The sequence below is a fragment of the Monodelphis domestica genome, chromosome 1 (assembly GCF_027887165.1).
Source record: "Monodelphis domestica isolate mMonDom1 chromosome 1, mMonDom1.pri, whole genome shotgun sequence".
NCBI lineage: Eukaryota > Metazoa > Chordata > Mammalia > Didelphimorphia > Didelphidae > Monodelphis > Monodelphis domestica.
Genome location: NC_077227.1, coordinates 461521648 through 461541632, shown reverse-complemented (window position 1 = coordinate 461541632; position 19985 = coordinate 461521648).

Below are 19985 nucleotides of genomic sequence, written 5' to 3'. Positions count from 1 at the left end.
AAAGAAAAGGAAAGAACAGACAAAATGCTATAGAGAAATTTGAGAAGGAAGATGACAATTTAAGCAAAGGTATTATGGGAAGGCTTCATAAAAGATGTGACTCTTTGAGTTGAACCTTGAAGGAAAACAAATATTTCAGGTCAAAGTCAAGTTATAGAAAGCTAAATGAAGGCAAAAAGTGCACCCTATTGGACTCCAGAAATCCAATAGGAGAGAACACATGAAAATAACTACATACAAATATAAATACTGAATAGAAAAAAGGTAAATCAACAGAGGGGAGGCACTAGCATTAAGAAGGATGAAGAAAAGCTTGTAGAAGGAAGCCAGAGAAGCTAGGAGACAGATAAGAAGAGAGTTTTAAGTAAGGAGGACAATTGGAGAAGACTGAATTTGGGAAATGGAGTGTTGTGCAAGGAACAAGAGGGAGGCCAGTATCACTGAATTGCAATGTATATGGAAGGGAGTAAGGTATGAAAAAACTAGAAAGTCAAGAAGAGACAAGGTTTTGAAAGCCTTCAAGAATTACATTTGATACTAGGGAACCAGTAGAGTGTATTGAATAGTAGAAAGACATTTTCCGACTTTCACTTTAGGAAGATGAACTTGACAGCTAAGTGGAAGATACATTGGAATGGGGAGAGATAAAACAGGAAGGCAGGAAACAAACATTTATTAAGCATCTCCTAAGTGTGAAGCATTTTACAAAATTTCTTGTTAAATACTTGAAATAATTAGGAATGAGATTCTGTTTTTATACCTCTTTTGCAGTTGAAGAAACAAAGGCAGACAGGTTTCATGATTTGACTAGAATCACATATTAAGTATTTAAGGTCAGATTTGAATTTGGATATTCCTAACTCCAGGCCCAGAACTCTGATCTACTGTACCACCTAGCAGTATATATATGTGTATATATGTATATATGTACACATATGTTTATGTATATATTAATTTAAGAGGGGGGAGAGTATTAGTAACTAGGGGGATTAAGAAAGGATTATAAATTTTTGGCAAAAACCAAAAATGTGAGTCTTGAAGGAAGCTAGCTATTCTTAGAGTCAGAGGAGAAAAGAAATGCATGAGAAACAACCCAAACAAAGGCATAGAAACATCAATCAATCAATCAATCAACTTTTATTAAATATGTACTATATGTTAATCCTGGGAATACAAATACAAAAGAGTCTCTTCTCTCAAAGAGCTTATATTCTAAGGAGGGATACATCTTTAGAAGGGAATGGTGGCCCAGAAAGAGACTTTTGATCTAGGCAATCCCAGGGGTTATGAGTAGATCACTGGACTGTAAATTGTCATGAACTTTCCAAGAACAAAGAGATTACTGATTTAATTGTTCCTAGAGCAAGAACAAGAGATGGGAAAAAGGTGGGAATAAAATAGATGACAAGATATAGGTTGGATAGGCCCTGGTGGGTGGCTAGATAGGATGTGAAACATTTGGTTTGAGAGATAAAATGGGTTAGTAAGTTATCACTAACTCAATCAGGACAACCTTGACAACTTAGGCCTAGAGCACTCATCCCATCAATTATGACAATTCAGCACTAGCACAAAATCCCAAAACTGAATTGATTAACAGCATCCCCTACTCTTCCCATACTATTCACTCTCTCTTCTCCTTCATGGTAGTTAAACAGTCTTTGGAGGACTGAATCATGAAGGTCTCTTTTCTGGGGAGAGAGGAGCACTGGCAAGGCAGATAGGAAGATCCTTACCCCATACTGAGGAGGCTAACATGGACTGCTAAATTCCATCATATACTTGTTTGTTTTTCATATTTTCATATTTATTTTCACACTTAAATGATTCCTGTAGTTTCTAGAAAGCAGACCAGTTTGACTACAAGGGGAATAATGGGAATAAGTCTAGAAAGATTAGCAGAGGACAGCTAGGTTACTCAATGGATAGAGCTAGGCCTGGAGACAGGAGATCTGGGTTAAAATTTAGCATCAGATATTTCCTAGCTGAGTGACCCTGGGCAAATCACTTAACCTCATTTGTCTAGCCCTTACCACTCTTCTGCCTTGGAACTAATACTCTCTTCTCAAGACAGAGCTTTTTAAAAAAGAAAAGAAAGAGAGGGAAAAAGAAAAAGAAAGGAAGGAAAGAAGTAGGGAAGGAAGGAAGAAAAAGAAAGAAGCAAGAATCAAATTGTGAAGGACTTTAAATAAAAAGCTTGAATTGGGAAGGATTGGTTCTGGAGGTTATGAGGTTGTGAACCTGGAGGGGAGAGACAGCTTGGAAGGATACTAGTTCCTCAATAGAAATACAGAAGTTTGGAATAGGGGTAGATTTAGGAGGGAAAATATAATGAATTCCATTTTGTACATGGTGAGTTTCTGATGCATATAAGATATCTAGTTGGAGATCTTTAACCAGAAGCTGATATGGGACTAGTGTTCCGGAGTCATTTTATAGAGATGATAGTTGACTCCTTGGTACCTGAGGAATCATCAAGGGAGAGAGGAGAGGGACTTGGGCAGAGGCTTGGGAGACATCCAGTGTTAGTGAGGAAATTCAGGATTTTAATATAAAAAGAATGGGAAGTAAAAGTAGGAAGAAAAGCATGATGGATCAACAGAGACAAATGGGGCTGAATGATAATGAAGGACAAAGATTGAGAAAAGGCCATGTGACTTAGTAATTGATAGATCATGGGGCAAATGGTTTCATTTGAATGAGGAGCAAGGAAGCCATTTCTGAAAAATATGAAAGAAGAATGGAAAGTGAGGAGTTTAAGTGACTAGGAATTTGATTATAACAATAGCTAGCATTTATATAGTGCTTTAAGACTTGGAAAGTGCCTTACAAATATTATTCCATTTGTTTCTCACAGCAATCCTGAGAGACAGGTGCTATTACTATTCAATTTTGCTGATGAGGAAAGTGAAGCAGACACATTAAATGACTTGGCCAGGGACTCACAGCTAACATGTGCCTGAGGCTGAATTTTACCTCAGATCTTCTTGGCTCTAGGTCCAGTGCCCTATCCACTGTGCCCCCTAGCTACCTCTATAAAAGTAATGAGAAGATATAGGACAATAGCTTGAAGGAATGTAGGGTCAAGTGAAGATTGTTTTTTAATAAGAATGAGAGATAACTGGAAATGTTTGTATGCAACAGGGAAAGAACTCCTTGATAAGGACAGATAAGGGATAATTGAAGAGGCAGTGTCCTAGAGGAGATGGTATCAAGGACCTCAGTAGAGGGGTTGGTCTTTGAGAGAAGGGACACCTCTTCCTCCGAGACTGAAGGAGAGAATAAGAGCTGATATCAAGAGATTTTGAGCTATAGAATAGAGGGGAAGAGATAACAATGAATGATCTCTATTTTCTAAATAAAGTATGAGATGAAATCTGGTGCTGAGAGGAATTAAATTAGAAGGTTTGAACAAAGAAGAGAAATTTTGAACTACTGCTGTGAAGAGTGATAGTTAATTGGTAAAAAATAAATAAATAAAAGGACTGCTTTTCAGCAGTGAGGACCTTAGTTAAAAATAGATGACAAATTGGTTGTAGGCCACTGTGATTCACAAAATGCTTATGGCTTGGAGTGGAAAAGGCTGATTCTGTAGGTGACCCAAGATTGGGGTTGGCAAGGTATTATCAGTGATAGGGCAAGGGGGTAAAGGATTTAAAAATAAAGGATAGTATCAGATTGAACTTTAGGGTCCTGATATCAGTCAACATCTTTATTATTACTTGTCAACCTGTCAGTAGGAATTATCATAGAATAATAGGCATATAGTGGTCAAAGGGAATTTAGGAATCATTGGGTATAATCCCGTTATGTTACAGAGGAGTGAAATGAAGCCTGGAAAGAAGAGAGTTACCCCAAATTATGTATTTATCCAGTGGCAAAAGACCAGAACTCAAGTCTCCTGACTCCCTCTGCAGTGTTCCTTCTTTTTTCTTTGGTAGCTCTCTTGTCTCATCTATTCTTCCTTCTTTCTTTTTCAAGGTTTTCTTGTTTTGCTTTTTTTATCCATAATTGAGGGAATGTGGGAGAGGAGGGATTTTCAAATAAGTGATCTTTATGGTCCTTACTACTTCTAAATATTCTTTATTCTTAGGTCACATCTAATCCTATATGTTTATGATTCTTAAAAAAAAAAGGGATCTAGATGCCAAAGAAGCAGAAATAAAAAGATGACTCTATAGGAAGAAATAATATTTTGCCAGGACACTTCTTGGCAGTATGGCAATCTTTCCTGAGATTGAGAGAACTTCAGTTAAGAAAGAGCTCAAGAATTTTTGCCTCTTGCCCTGAGGAGAGGACTCTGCTACAGTGTTCAATATAGTGTTATAATTAAAATAGTTGATGTCATAAAATGTGGTGATTAAGAGTTGGGGTCTTAAACTGTAAGAATTAAAATGGTTGATGTTTTAAACTGTAGTGAGTTAGAATGGTGGAAGATATAAATTGTGATAGATATAAGAGAGGGTGAGTAAATTTGACCGCAGAAAATATGTTTCACTACAGTGTCTTGGTTTTAAATCAAATATAAGGTGATTGCCAGGGAATATATTCCCAAATTATGAATATGCCCAAGTCAACTGGGTTTTATAGAGAATTTAATTAATAATACAATGAGGTATTAAAGAAAAGGAGAAGGAGAGAGAAAGGGAATTTAGGTCAGCCCAGGGCAGGCCTGGCCAACCCAGGCCTAAGCCTTAAGAGAGCAACCAATCAGTTATCACTCACCACAAGATTTGTCTTAAGCAAGGATGTCTGGGGAACAGAGTCTCCCCAGAGGGAGTTCCAGCCAGAGTCAGCCTCCCAAGGGACTTCTTCTCAAGAGATCTTCAAAGGGCCTCCTCCAAAAGGATCTATCTCCAAGGATTCAAGGATTCAAGGACCCCTTGCTCCAGAGATTCCTTTTCTTATATAGGGGTTTTTTTCCTATGTCACCTCCCCTAAGTTCTTCCATCTACCAATCACCGTAGATGTTTTCTAAAAGACAGCCCATCTGAATTCCTGCTAAGTCGACTAATCTCCTCAGTAAGTCAGAACCAGAGAAAACACAGCTGAGTCGACTAATCTCATTAAGACCCTTTTAGGTACCTAGCATCCCATTGTATCAATTCTAAAAAAACAGACATGGCTCAAAGAACTCCTTGCCTTATTATAAGCATGGGTCCAAGTACTTTCATTGTTTAGCAAGGAGTTTTCTCCCCTAAAGCAGTCTTAAGTACAGGTGGAGTAGAGGTCCTCCCATTTCTGATCCTGGCGAGTTCTCACATCAAAATAGGGAATGTTTCCAGTAGGGAATTTGTTCCAATGGAAAATTCCCCAATGGAGAAATTTTTAACATTCACAAGTCTGAGAAATTTCAAGATTTACAATAGGGTGAGGTCTTTTACTGTGTCTGTAAAGCAGCCCCATCTATGTTGATATGTGGCCACAGTTTCTGCTATAAATGTATCCACCAGGGCCTGGAAAATAATAATAAGTATTCCAAGTGTAATTATGTTGTGGACAATATTGGCAATTTTTACCATAACTTCTTAAGGAATGAACTTGTTCTCAAACTGAAGCAAAGATTTGAGGAAAAAGGTTCAAGTTGGACCATTCAAATGGTCACACATGATAAATACTTCAAGATTTATTGGAAACTGATCAAGATAACCTTGATTTACCCAATGTCAGCCTGACGCTGGAACTACTTGTGCAAAAGAAAAAGCAGCTGGAGGGAATAAGCAAGATCATTTTTCAATTTCATCAGGGACCCCTTCTGTACTAAACAATAACTATTAAAATTGTCTCTTGACATGCTGTCAGTATCGGTAGCAGTAGTAGGATTAAATGTCTGAAGAGCAGTTGCAGAGTTGTGAGCTATGTTTAAGTCCTTTTTGCTGAAAATAAATGCAATAAGAAAAAAAAATCTACCAGTTTGGCTTGTTCCTTCTTTTGGAACTACAAAAGCAAGCTAGTGCCATGATAGGATAGACAATAAACTACTGCTTCTGTTTTCACCTTCTAAATGGCTGTCCCTAAATAATAATTTTATTTTGTTTTTTTACCAATGATATGTAAATATAAAATTCCACATAAGTTTTTCTAATTTATATGATCTAATTTATCTCCCTGCTTCCCTTCCCTTCTCCCTCCAGTAAACAATACATTTTTTTTAACCCTTACCTTTTGTCTTAGAATCATTGGTTACAAGGCAGAAGAGTGGTAAGGACTAGGTAATAGGGGTTAAGTGACTTGCCCAGGGTCACATAGCTAGAAAGTGTCTGAGGTCAGATTTGAACCCAGGATCTCTCATCTCTGGGCCTGACTCTCAATCCACTGAGCTACCCAGCTACCCCCCTTACATTTATCTCTTAAAGGAATAGATCTAGTAGTGGCATTACTGAGTCAAAGAGAAATCACAGTTTAATAGCTTTTGGGGCATAGTTATGAATTGCTTTCTGGAATGACTGGACCAAATCATGATTTGGAATTCATGTGGAATTTTCCCATGATTGGGAAAATTTAAATCCCATCAGCCTTGATGCTTATTCTACCTTGTAAGCATCCTCTAGCTCTATGATTGAAAGGTAGAGTCAAGAACTCCAAAACCTCCATTTAAGAAGAAAACCCATCTTAGAACATCTCATTTTTCTCATGACTGAACTACTTTGGCATTTCTCTGACTTCTCCACCATGCCCCTATATTGAGTACCTTCCCTCCCTAGTTTTTCAGTTTTTTCATGTTGCCTTCCACTATTAGATTGAAATTCTTTCCTTTGAGGGCAAGAATTGTCTGTTTTTTATATCTGTATTCCTAGTACTTAGTACAGTGCCTGGCATCTAGTAGGGGTTTAATAACTATCTATTGACTGACTAACAAGTCTTAAGTTAGATTGTGAACTTCTGGAGGGCAAAAGATTTGTCTTGGCAAGACAATGAATGAATGAAAAAGCCTCTCAAGTTCCTACTAGATGCCAGATACAATAGTATAGTACAGCTTTCCCATCTTCAAAAAACCCTCATTTGATGTATTTATCCCCACTCTGTCTCATGTCTCTCCTATCTTTTGTGACTAAATTTCAGAAAGTTTTCTACAAATATGGGCCTCCACTTCCTTTTCCTTTTACTCTTTTTAATCCTTTATAGGCTGGCTTCCAACCTTACCCTTCAATGGAAACTACTCTCTCTCTCTCTCAAGTTACTATTGATCTCTTAATTGCCAAATCTAATGATCCTTACTCAATCATCATCCTTCTTGACATTTTTGTAGCCTTTCATACCATTAATCAACTTCTCTTTGATTCTTCTTTTTAGACTTTTGTAATGTTCTTCTCTCCTGGCTCTTCTCCTACTTTCTGACCACTTCTCAATCTCTTTTGCTAGATCTTTACAAGGTCCTGGCCACAGGGTTCTGTCCTGGGTCCTCTTCTCTTATTCAATAATATTTAACTTGGTTATCTCTTTAGTTCCCATGGATTCAGTTATCATTTCTATACCGATGACTTTCAAAGCTACTTATCCAGCCCTAACCTCTCTGCTGATCTCCAGTCTCACATTTTCAAGTATATTAGCCATCTTGAACTGGTTGTCTTGAGACTTATTAAACTCAACATGTCTAAATGGAACTTATTATTTCCACATATACCCCTGTCAAATCTTCCCTGTTCTCTAATTTTTCTATTACTATTGGTATCACTAACCCTGCCAGTTACCTCAGTTCCTTATTTTTTTAAAAACTCTTACCTTCTATTATAGGATAAATGTTGTGGATTGGTTCTAAAGCAGGAAGAGCTGGGTGATGAGGTTAAATGACTTGGCTAGGGTCACACAACTATGAAGTAACTGAGGTCAGATTTGAATCCCAAACCTCCTCTTTTGGGGCCTGGTTCTCAATCTACCAAGCCACTTAGCTGCCCCTAATTCCTCACTTTATCTCACTGTCCACTTTCAAATCTGTTGCAAAGGTCCATTGTCTGTTACCTTTGTCACATCTCTCTTATATGCCCCCTTCTCTCTTCTGACACTGACACTACCCTGGTACATGTCATCTCATGCCAGGACTATTGTAATAGCCTGCTGGTTGGCCTCCCTGTCATAACTCTCTATCCACTCCAGTCTATCCTCCATTCAGCTATCAAAGTGATCTCCCTAAAGCTCACACACACACACACACACACACACACACACACACACACACACACACACACCCTCACTCACTCATTCACACTCAATAAACTTCAGTGACTGTTATTTCCAGGATCAAATATAACACCTTCCCCTCCCAACACATACACCTCCTTTCAGTTCTCTTATGCCTTACAATCCCCCAAGTACTTTGTGATCCAGCAATATTGACCTTATTGCTGTTTCTTTTTTCAATTTTTTCCCCCCAGATTACATGTCAATTCAGTTTTCACTAGTTGTTTTCTGAGATTTTGTGATCCATGTTTTGCTCTATCTCCCTCCCTTCCCATTTCCCAAGATGGCAGATAATAGGTTGTATACGTATTATTATACAATACATATTTCCATGTTTATCATGTTGTGAAAGAAGACATATTGTTTACCCTAGAGAAAAATTCATGGAGGAAATAAAATGAAGACTGGCATGCTTCAATCTATATTTAGTTTTTCTTCATCAGTGGAAAGCCTTTTTCATCATGGGTCCTTTAGAGTTATCCTGGATCCTTGCATTGCTGGTAATAGTTAAGTCATTTATAGTCAATCATCATTGTACTTTATTGCTATATTCTGTGTATGGCATTTTCCTGGTTGTGCTCACTTCACTTTACATCACTTCAAGTAAGTCTTTCCAGGATTATTTTTGATAAACTTGTTTGTCATTTCTTATGTCACAATAAATAGTATTCCATTATAATCATTTTGAGATAATTTCTATCCCGACTTTTTAAACTTTGACTGAAGTGTTTCTTGAAGATAGCATGTTGCTTTTGTTGATTCTGGCTTTTAATCTACTCTACTATCTTCTCCTGTTTTATGGGTAAAATTTATCTAGTTCACATTCGCAGTTATGATTACTGTGTTTACCTCCAACTTATTTTTCTCATCTATACTTTTCTTCCTCTCCTTTCAGCCTTTCCTTGTTCACAAATATTTTTGTTTCTTATTATTGCCTGCCCAAATTCATCTCCCCTTTTTTCTGTCCCTCACCTTTTCTTATTTCTCCTTCTCATCTTCCCTATAAGGTAAGATGGAATTCTATAGCTAACTGTGTGTGGATGTTATTCCTGCACTGAGCCAATTCCAATGAGTGGAAGATTCATGCTTTCCCTCTCCATCTTTCCCTCCACTATATTGAGTCCTATATGCTTCCTCTTGTGAAATAATTCACCCCCAATTTTCTCTTTTCCTATTTCTTATCCCTTGATTTTTTTATATCTCATAACATTCAATTTATTTGTTCCCTGTCTATATGTATTCCTATTCATTGCTCTAAACATGATAAATTTCTTAAGTATCTTTCTACCTTAAGTTTCCTAAGTAATTTAGTTACTTAGGTACTTCAAGTATCAAAGATATCTTAAGTATCTTAGTTATCACCTTAGGTAGCAATGCAAACAGTCTAACCTCATTGTTTCCCTTGATTACCTTAAGTATCTGTTATATAATAGATAAGTGATCTAGTTAGCATTTCCCCTATACTATTGAGTCCCTTGAACTTTTTTCTTTTTACTTTTTTATGCTTTTCTTTTGAGTATTTAATTTGATCATTGAAATTTCTTTTTAGTCTTGGTCACTCTTCAAGAATGCCTGGAAGTCTTCTATTTCATTAAAAATGTATTTCGTTCTCTAAAATATTATGCTTATTTTTTCTGGGTAAGTGATTCTTGGTTGTAGTCTTAGATCTTTGTCTTGTGGAATATCATATTTCATGGTTATAACATAGAAGCCATTATATCCTGTGTAATCCTGATGGGGGCTCCATGATATTTTAATTTATTTTTTTCTAGCTATTTGTTGTATTGTCTCCTTCATCTAGGAGTTCTGGGATTTGTCTATAATAGTTTTAAGATTGTTAAATTTGGGATCTCTTTCAGGCAGTGATTGGTGGATTCTTTCAATTTTTATTTTCCCCTCTCATTTGAAAATATCAGGGCAGTTCTTCCTGATAATTTATTGTAATATGGTGTCTAGGCTTTTTAAAAAAAAATCATGGCTTTCAAGCAATCCAATGATTCCAGCTCTCTTGGGTCTATTATCCAGGTCATTTGTTTTTCCAGTGAAATATTTGAGATTTTCTTTTTTTTTTTCTCATTCTTTTGAATTTTTAAAAATTTCTGTTGCCCTATGGAGCTATTAGCTTTCATTTGTCCAGTTCTAATTTTTAGGGACCCATTTTCTTCTTTGAGGCTTTGTATCTTTTTTTTTTTAGGAATCTATTTTCTTCAGTGAGTTTTTGCTCTAAGCTATTATATCTTTCCCCCCTAATTTTCCTTCTAAGTCTCTTATTATTTGTTTTTTGATCCACTTTTTGAGCTCTTCCAGAAGTTAATTTTGGGCCTGGTATCCTTCTACATTTACCTTTGAGGATTCACACATTTGTTTTGGCTTTGCTGTGCTCTTCTGAGTTTGCATTTTGATCTTCCCTTTTGCTGAAATAGCTTTCTAAGGTTAGGTCTTTTTCTGTCTTTACTCATTTTGGGGGGCTTTTTTTCATGGTCTTGCCTATATGTTGAGGCTTAACTCCACTTTGGGGGTAGAAGTACTGTCCCTGGTTTCTCCCAATGCAACTGTAATGGAGTTGGCTGAATTCTGCTCCTCAGCTGCCAATTCCCCCTGGTGTTGTGAGCATCAGGTTGTTCCTTCCACTAAGAGTTCCTCAAAGTGTGCTTGCACAGTTACTCCTGAAGCTCCTCAGCATGTTTTTAGAGTGGACTGCTCCTCACCCTGAATATTTCATTGCTTTCACCTTTTACCTTAGTAAGATAGGTCCTTTGCTGCTCCTTTACTTTCTTTGACTAAAACATTGCTTCACTCTATTTTCTGTTGGTTCTGTCACTACAGAATTTGTTTTGAGGTGTTTTTTTTTCTTTTATGGTTGATTTGGAGGAGCTCAGAACATTTCCTTATTCCATCATCTTGGCTGTAGGAAGTTGAAGTTCCCTCCTTGCTGTTTCTTGAACAAGAAATTCCATGTCCCAATTCTGAGCATTTTCATTGGCTGTATTACCTAGAATACTCTCCCTCCTCATTTCTGTCTCTTTACTTTTCTGGCTTCCTTCAAATCTCTGCTAAAGATCTACATTCTTTCAAGAAGCATCTCCTTATCCCTATTTAACGCCAGAACCTTTTGACTGTCAAGAATCTCCAATTTATCCTGATTATTGCTTGTTTGTACATAGTTGTTTACTTGCTGTCTCTTCCCTCTCCCATTATCTCTTTCATTCTTTGTATCCTCTGCCCTTAGGACAGTGCCAAGGACATAGAAAGTACTAGTTAACTGGCTTAATCAACTATAAAATGAAGGGGCTAACATCTATTAAGGTCTCTGTCAGCTTTGTATAATTCTGTGAAATGTTTGATTATCTTCTGAAAATTCCCACCTGAGTCTCTGACTTCACTATATAGTGTAGTAATAGAAATGTATGCTGGGTTTGGAGTAAGAGAACTACTTTCAAATATTTTACTTGGTCACTTATTACCTATGTGACCTCAGTACCTGACCCACCTAATATGTAAAAGGAGGAGATTGAGCTAGAAGAACTTTCAGGGCCCTTCTTACTCTAGCTCTAGGATCCTATGTACTACCTACATTAATATGAACAAGTGGCTAAATTCCACTCCCAGCCACACCTTTCTTCAAGATATTCAGATTTTTCAGTTCCTGATTTGATGAGGTGGGGAGGAGAGTAGTGCTTGTTGCTAAGTAGCTGATGTAAACAATGGTTTTTCTGACTAGGTAGGAGAATCTACTCCCTGGCCTTGGTAGCAAAAGACCTTTTGGTGGTGGCCCTATAATCTTCTTTCTCTTCTATCTGAGGTCACATTTGAACTGAAGTTCTCTTAACTCCAGGATTTGTGTTCTAATCACTGAGTCACCTAGCTTCCCCTCACAGTAATCTTCCAAAACATTTTGTTTTTCTCCTCTTACATAAGTGCATACTTATCCTGTGGTTTTATGTATTAGGGGCCTTGGGAATAGGACCTAGACCTGTGATTTCACCAGTATAGGAATTCCCAAGTAAAGAAACTCCCTCTACCAATGCCTTTTGGCATCTTCTCTGCAAGTCTTAGTTACCTGGAACACTAGAGTTTAAGTAATTGCTCCAGGGTTACATAGCCATGTGTAAAAGGTAGGTCTTGTGAATCTAGGTCTTACTGGCTTCAAAGCCAGCTCTCTCTCCCCTAGGACACATTTTTCTCCTTTGAGACTTAGTCCTCCTAATAGACTTCAAGCAGAAACCCAGTAGGGCAGTTCCTTAGATCATAGATTAAGATCTGGAAGGAACCTTAGAGTTCATTCAGTCCATAGGTATTAAACAGGCAGACCAAAACTATCTCCTGAGGCCAGTCCAAACCAGATTAAATGTAATTAGAAAATATTTAACAATATATCAAAACATAGACAATGTTAATTTGAGGTTTTCAAAGTCAATATTTGGCTCTGTAGGAATCAGTTTCTATTTGAAGTTGACCCCATTGATCTAGACACTTTCCCCCAATTTTATTTTACATATGAGATAACTGAGGCCCAGAAATATTAGATAACTTGCCCAAGTTCACACAAATAATTGGTGGATAAGCTGGAATTTGAACCTAGATCTGCGAACTCCAAATTCAACATTCTTCCTATTATATAGTAGGCTGTCACTCCTTCCTACTTTGTATCACCCATTCCACGTGGTAGAGGCATAATGCTTTCCAAAGAGTAAGGGGCTTAATGTTTAATGAGTGAATGATTAAATTAATAGTGTACCACTTTGTGTAACTTCTATACTTGGGAAACCTCATGTGACTCCCTATTGTTTCTCCAAATAAAGTACAAACTCCTAATTCTGGCATTCAAGACCCCCCAGTGATCTGGATCCATCTGGATTGGCTCCAATTTGGCCTGTCTTCTCTTATTTTCCTTTTTTATACTATATTCAAGCCAAACTGGACAATTGTCTCTCATCATTTGTTTTCTTCATGTCTTGTCCTGTAGCTATGCCTTTGCTGACATTACCCTCCAAGCTTGAGGAAACTATTCTATATCTTCCCTCTCTTTCCCCCCAAATCTGTAGAAGGACATTCCCCCTGGTGACCTGACCCCCAACCCCTACCCCAAAAAGGATCTTTCTCTTCTCAAAAGTCTTATAGGACTTTACCTCTCTCCTTGGCACCTACCTCATTCTCTCTTGAATCGTGTCCATGTTTTTTTTTCTGCTCATTTAAATTCCTTGAAAGCCAAATCTGTATCCCCAGTGTGTTACAAATATTTTGAGGGAGCTGCGATCTCATCAATGTGAGTAATCCCCCAATGGTACAGAGTGCAATTCCATTTATGCCTGCCCAGCCCTCAGAACTCTTATCTATGTCCTCCTAAAAACATGTCATAGAGGGTCTGCCCAAAGTGCTGAATCTCCCAACAGGGCATGGAAATCAATTGATGCTTGTGAATTGTGTAGGCTATCCCTTGACCTCAATATGTCTATGGTGACATCCTTTTAGCTGGTTCTCCCACTTAATTCCTTATTTGTAATGTGTTTCAGTCTGCTCAGGTCCTCTATTCACCTTTCTATTGCCCTTTGGTAATCTTCATCTTCATATCTTCAGAAATTTGCACTATTCTGTGTTTCGCAGTCATTCTATATCACTGGAGAAAGATTGTTAAAAAGACCGGTTAGGTGGCATGGTAGATAGAATGCTGGGCCTGGAGTCAGGAAGAACTGAGTTCAAATGTGACTCACATAATTATTAGCTCTATGGCTCTGGGCAAGTCACTTAACTTGTTTGCCTTTGTTTCCTCAATTGTACAATGAGAAAAATAACAACACCTACCTCTTAAGATGGTCATGAGGATCAAACAAGACAATATTTGTTAAAAAGTGCTTAGCATAATAGCCTGACCCATAGTAGTCAGATTTATAAGAATATAAGTCATTTTCCAATTGATAAATGGTCAAAGATATGAACAGGCAGTTTTTCAGATAAAGAAATAAAATTTATCTATAGTCACAAAAATTATCTAAATCAATATTGATCAGAGAAATGCAAAATAAAACAACTCTGAGCTACCACTTCATGATTATCAGATTGTCTAATATTAGTAGTAGTCTCTTGGTAACCGAGGATGACGATTGTCTTTGTGCATTTTCATCTATGGTGTATAGATGAGTGCACAAAGACACTTGTGCGTGAAGGAGATTTAAGTGGGAAAGTCGATGCACAGAGACAGTCCCACTCTCTAGGCGTTGGAAGCCTGGGTCCAGTGGCACGAAAAATCGTTACACCTGGAGACTTCCTCAGTTTCATTGGATGGCCTTGTTGTCTTTTGTGCTCCAACACGCCCTGAGCACTCCACAGTGCTTTGCTGCGTCGCCATCTTAGCTGTTGAACCTTCTTATTGGTTTCTTCCGTCTGTTCAGCCGAAACAGTCTTCACATGCTAGGTGAGCAATATTGGCTAACATTATAGAAAAGTAAAATGACAAAATGAGACACTAATGCATTGTTGATGGAGTTTTGAACTAATCCAAATTCTGGAGAGGAATTTGGAACCATGCCAGAGGGGCTATAGAACTGTGCATATCTTTTGACTCAGCAATATAGCTCATAGTTCTGTATCCCAAAGAGATTAAAAAAGGAAAAAAATATATATATATACACACAAAAACATTCAGAGTACCTCTTTCTTGTGGCAATAAAGAATTGGAAATGGAAGAGAAACTAATCTATTGGGGAATGACTTCAACAAGTTGTGGTATGCAATATGATGGAATGTATTGTGCTATAAGAAATGATGGGGGGGGGGTACAGCTGGGTAGCTCAGTGGATTGAGAGCCAGCCCTAGAGACGGGAGGTCCTAGGTTCAAATCTGGCCTCAGACACTTCCCAGCTGTGTGACCCTGGGCAAGTCTCTTGACCCCCATTGCCTAGCCCTTACCACTCTTCTGCCTTGGAGCCAATACACAGTATTGACTCCAAGATGGAAGGTAAGGGTTTAAAAAAAAAAGAAATGATGAGGGGAAACTAGGACCTGGCCTCAAATATGACCTTACAGTCCCCAATTGATAAATGGGCAAGGGACATGAATAGGCAACTTTTAGATAAAGAAATAAAAATTATCAATAAGCACATGAAAAAGTGTTCTAAATCCCTCCTGATTAGAGAAATGCAAATCAAAACAATTCTGAGGTACCACCTCACACTTAACAAATTGGCTAATATGACAGCAAAGAAAAGTAATAAATGTTGGAGGGGATGTGGTAAAATTGGGACATTAACGCATTGCTGGTGGAGTTGTGAATTGATCGAACCAATATAAAAATGGAGATTTGAACCCCAGACTTCAATACCCAGAAGTCCTTGGTACTTCCCAGAATTCCCTATAATTTCACCTGGGTGAGAACACAATTTGTATTTAAATTGGCTGCGAAGCTTACTTAGGGCTCTCTCTTCCTCAACTTGAAACATTGCAACATATAGTAATTAGGCTGTGAATGGGCTAATCAGCCCTAGGCACTAGTGGTTTATTAATTTGTATCCTTGATTTCTAATAATATTTAATAAACCTCATAAAATATAATATTTTTATCAGTAGAGTCAAAATGTAACTTTTACACCATTCTGGAAGGCAATTTGGAACTATGCCCAAAGGGCATTACAACACTGCCTGCCCTTTGATCCAGCCATAGCCCTGCTGGGTTGATACCCAAAGAGATAATAAGGGAAAAGACTTGTAAAAAAAATATTCAGAGCTGTGCTTTTTGTGGTGACAAAAATTTGGAAAATGAGGAGATGCCCTTCAGAATGGGGAATGGCTGAACAAACTGTGGTATCTGTTGGTGATGGAATACTATTGTGCTCAAAGGAATAATAAAGTGGAGGAATTCAATGTGAACTGAAATGACCTCTAGGAATTGATGCAGAGTAAAAGGAGCAGAACCAGGAGAACATTATACACAGAGACAGATACACTGTGGTACAATCGAATATAATGGACTTTTCTACTAGCAGCAATGCAATGATCCAGGACAATTCTGAGGGACTTATGAGAAAGAACACTATCCATATCCAGAGGAAGAACTGTGGGAGCAGAAACACAGAAGAAAAACAACTGCTTGATCACATGGGTGGAGGGGATATGATTGGGGATGTAGACTCTAAGCAATCACCCTAGTGCAATTATCAATAATATGGAAATAGGTCTTGAACATGTAAAACCCAGTGGAATTGCATGTCAGCTACAGGAGGGAGAAAGGAAGAAGGGGGAGGGAAAGAACATGATTCATGTAACCATGGAAAAATATTCTTAATTAATTAAATAACTTTTAAAAATAAATAAAATATGGCCTCAGACATTTTCTACCTTTGTAACCTGTGTGTGTCACTTAATCTCAATTGCCTTTTTTTTTTAACCTTTACCTTCTGTCTTAGAATCAATATTGTGTATTGGTTCCGAGGCAGAAAAGTAGTAAAGTTGAGGCAATGAGGGTTAAGTGACTTGCCCAGGAAGTATCAAGGTCAGATTTTAAAGAGGTCTCTAGGCTGGCTCTCAATTCACTGAGCCATCTAGCTGCCCAGTTCTTAATGCTCTTCTGCCTTAGAATCCATTCTAAGACAGAAGGCAAAGGTTTAAAAAAATAATAATCAGGATGCTTTTAGAAAAACCTAAAAAGATTTATATGAACTGATGCAAAGTGAAGTGAGCAAAAGGAGAACATTGTACACAGTAATAGCAACAGAGCACAATCATCAACTGTGAATGTCTTAGCTATTCTCAGCCAATATCAAGATCCAAGACAATTCTAAAGGACTCGTGATGAAAACTGCTATCCATCTCCAGAAAAAGAAATGATGGGGTCTGAATGCAAATCAAAACATATTTTGTACTTTTTTAAGGTGGGGATGGTTTGATCTTTTTTTTTTTCCACAGCATGATTAATGGAAATATGTTTTACATGACTGCACATGCATATCTGTTCTCAATGAAGAGGGAGAAGAGAGATGGAGAAAATATAGGGCTCAAAATTTTAAAAAACAAATGTTAAAATTTGTTTTTATATGTACTTGAAGGAAAAATAAAATATTTTTAAAAAAAATCTCCCCTTCAAAGCAGTCCATTTAATTTTAAGTTAGTCTGTCCACTAACTCCAATGACTTTTTCATTGCTTCTTACAAATCTGGAACTACTTTTCAGAAGCAGTAGAAGACTACTATATCTGGAGTTGAGACCCAACTTTATTTGAATCCTGCCTGCTGCTACTCTGCCAATGATATGGTCTAGAGCCATCAACTTTTTTACCTCTCTATCCTTGTTCTAAAATCTATAAAATTCGACACTTGAACTAGATGCCTTTTGCAGTATTTTTTTTTAACTCAAGAGAAATCTATGATTCATTTGAAGTGACCCCAAGGAGAGATTACCAATTTATTATCTTTTTTACAAATTATTCTTTTACACTTATTTTACAGAAGGAAAGTGAATTTGGCATAGCCTGAACTGGATCTCCTGGCTTAGGTGCTCTTTCCCAAACTATAAGCTTCATGAGGGCAGATATCAGTTACTCAGGGAAATCAACTTTTTGATTCCACAGACTTGGTTTTAAATGACTTGGGGTTGTCTCCAAAATTCCAGTTCACTCTCAAAGTAAAATTTGACTTTCACAAGATGAATGTGGTCTCCAAATACTTCCAAAGAGGAGGAAACCTAAAAGGTATTTAAATTTGGCCTGCTCATTTTAAAAGTGTATCTCCTCACCACAGATGGAAGGTTCATTGAAGAAAAGAGGCTTCACTCCAATTCTTCCTGGTGCCCACAATAACTAGCACAGGTCTGGGTATCCAGATAGCTAAATAAATATTTGTTGAAAGGACAGAGCAGCAAAGAGTAGAGCCTGGATGTTAAAATTAAAGCCATCTCCCCAATTATTTTATTTCTGCTCTCAGAAAGGTCCAAAACCTACTATTCACAAAATGAGGCTGACTTGGCCAGGAGAGCAAGACAATGAAACCTATAAGACTCCTCAGTGGACCTCCCAGTCAGGTCCTCAGTCATGATAAAGCCAAGTTAATGGGTTTGTTAAGGTGTCTTTTGTCTTCTTTGTAAATTCTTTGTGCTTTTCAGAACAAAAGTGGAGCTGGGGGAGGGCCAAGGCTCTAGATGATTGATTCCTGGAGGAAGTTAGAATGAAGAATGTACAAAGGAGAGTGATAGAATTATGCTAGTTTTACTTTCAGTTATTATTAGTATTATTATTATTTTTAATGTTTGTGTTTTAAGTAGACCTCTAGCCTTTTTGTGAACTGGTACTATGGAATCTGAAGTTGGGCCTCCTGGAAGCCTGACTTTTTTCCCTACACTTCTGTCTTTTAACCTTTTAGGCAATATTATTTCAAACAAACTGAATTTATAAATGCAAACGAGCATTTTCCTTCAAAATAGATACCTCTGGTGGCTATACCCTTATTCTAGTGATGCAATTGTTTTTGCAGATATGCTAAGGGTGTCCTTGCTAAATGTTTGTAACACTGAACTATAAAACTGAATTTTAAAGATTTGCCTTTGGAACCCTTAACTGATTCTTTTGCATACCTTTAAAGGAGAGAGGGGTGGGACAGATCTTTTCTTTGAGGATTTATTTATCTGGAGAAACAGCCATAAGTCTTTCAGCCACTAAATCTCCATTAGGTGTGAGATCAAGCTAGGTCATAACCTTTTCAGTTACTACTAGGCATATACCCCAAAGAGGTCAAGAACAGGGAGAAAGACCCACATGTACAAAAATATTCATAGCAGCACTTTTTGTTGTGGCAAAGAACTGGAAACAAAGTAAGTACGCACCAATCGGGAAGCAGTTGAATAAATTATGGTATAGGAATGTAATGGAATATGAGTGTGCAAGAAAGGATAAAAGGGATTCAAGGAAATCTGGGAGGACTTGTTTGAAAGGATGCAGAATAAAGTGAGCAGAACCAACAATAATAAAAGGAAAGCATCTACGAAAGGCAATAATTATAATCAATTCCATAACCATAAAGACTGATGAAGCATATGTCCCACCCCTTGACAGATCTCTAATCTTGATGGATTAGAGGTGCAGAATGAGACATAGCTTTTCAAAGGAAGCCAATGGGTAAATTTGTTTTGTTTGTCTATGCTCATTTGTTACAAGGGAAGGCTTTTATTTGGGGTAGAGGAAGGGGGCAAAGGGCAAGAGTTTCAGAGGAAGAAGAAAGAGAATGAGGCAAAAGAGGGAAGAAAAGATCATAAATGAAACATTAAATATATATATATACACACATATATATGTATATATATATAAATAAAAGAACATAAGGAAGTTCAGAAGGGGCTATAGACAAGTCGGTCAGTGTTGCTACTGTTATATTTAATTTATTAACATATACATTAAAAACAAGTTGTAGAGATTCAACTTCATATATATGCTCCTCTTTCCCTGTTCTTATTCATTCATGTTAATTAAGATTAAAAAATTTAAAAATCAAAACAAACAAAAGAATTAAGGGACCAAACATTGATGAGGACATAGAGGAAGTGATGAAATATTATGAGGATATTCATTAAAGCTCATTTGTGTAAATGTATATTGTTACTAATCAAGCTAAATTGTATTTGTGCTGATTTTAACATCTCAATAAAACAATTTTTTAAAACTTTTATCTTGTTTCTGAGGCAGAAGAGAGGTAAGGGCTAGGGCTAGGCAATGGGGGTTAAGTGACTTGCCCAGGGTCACACAACTAGGAAGTATCTGAGGCTAGATATGAACCCAGGCCCTCCCATCCTAGGCCTGGTTCTCAATCCACTGAGCTACCCAGCTGCCC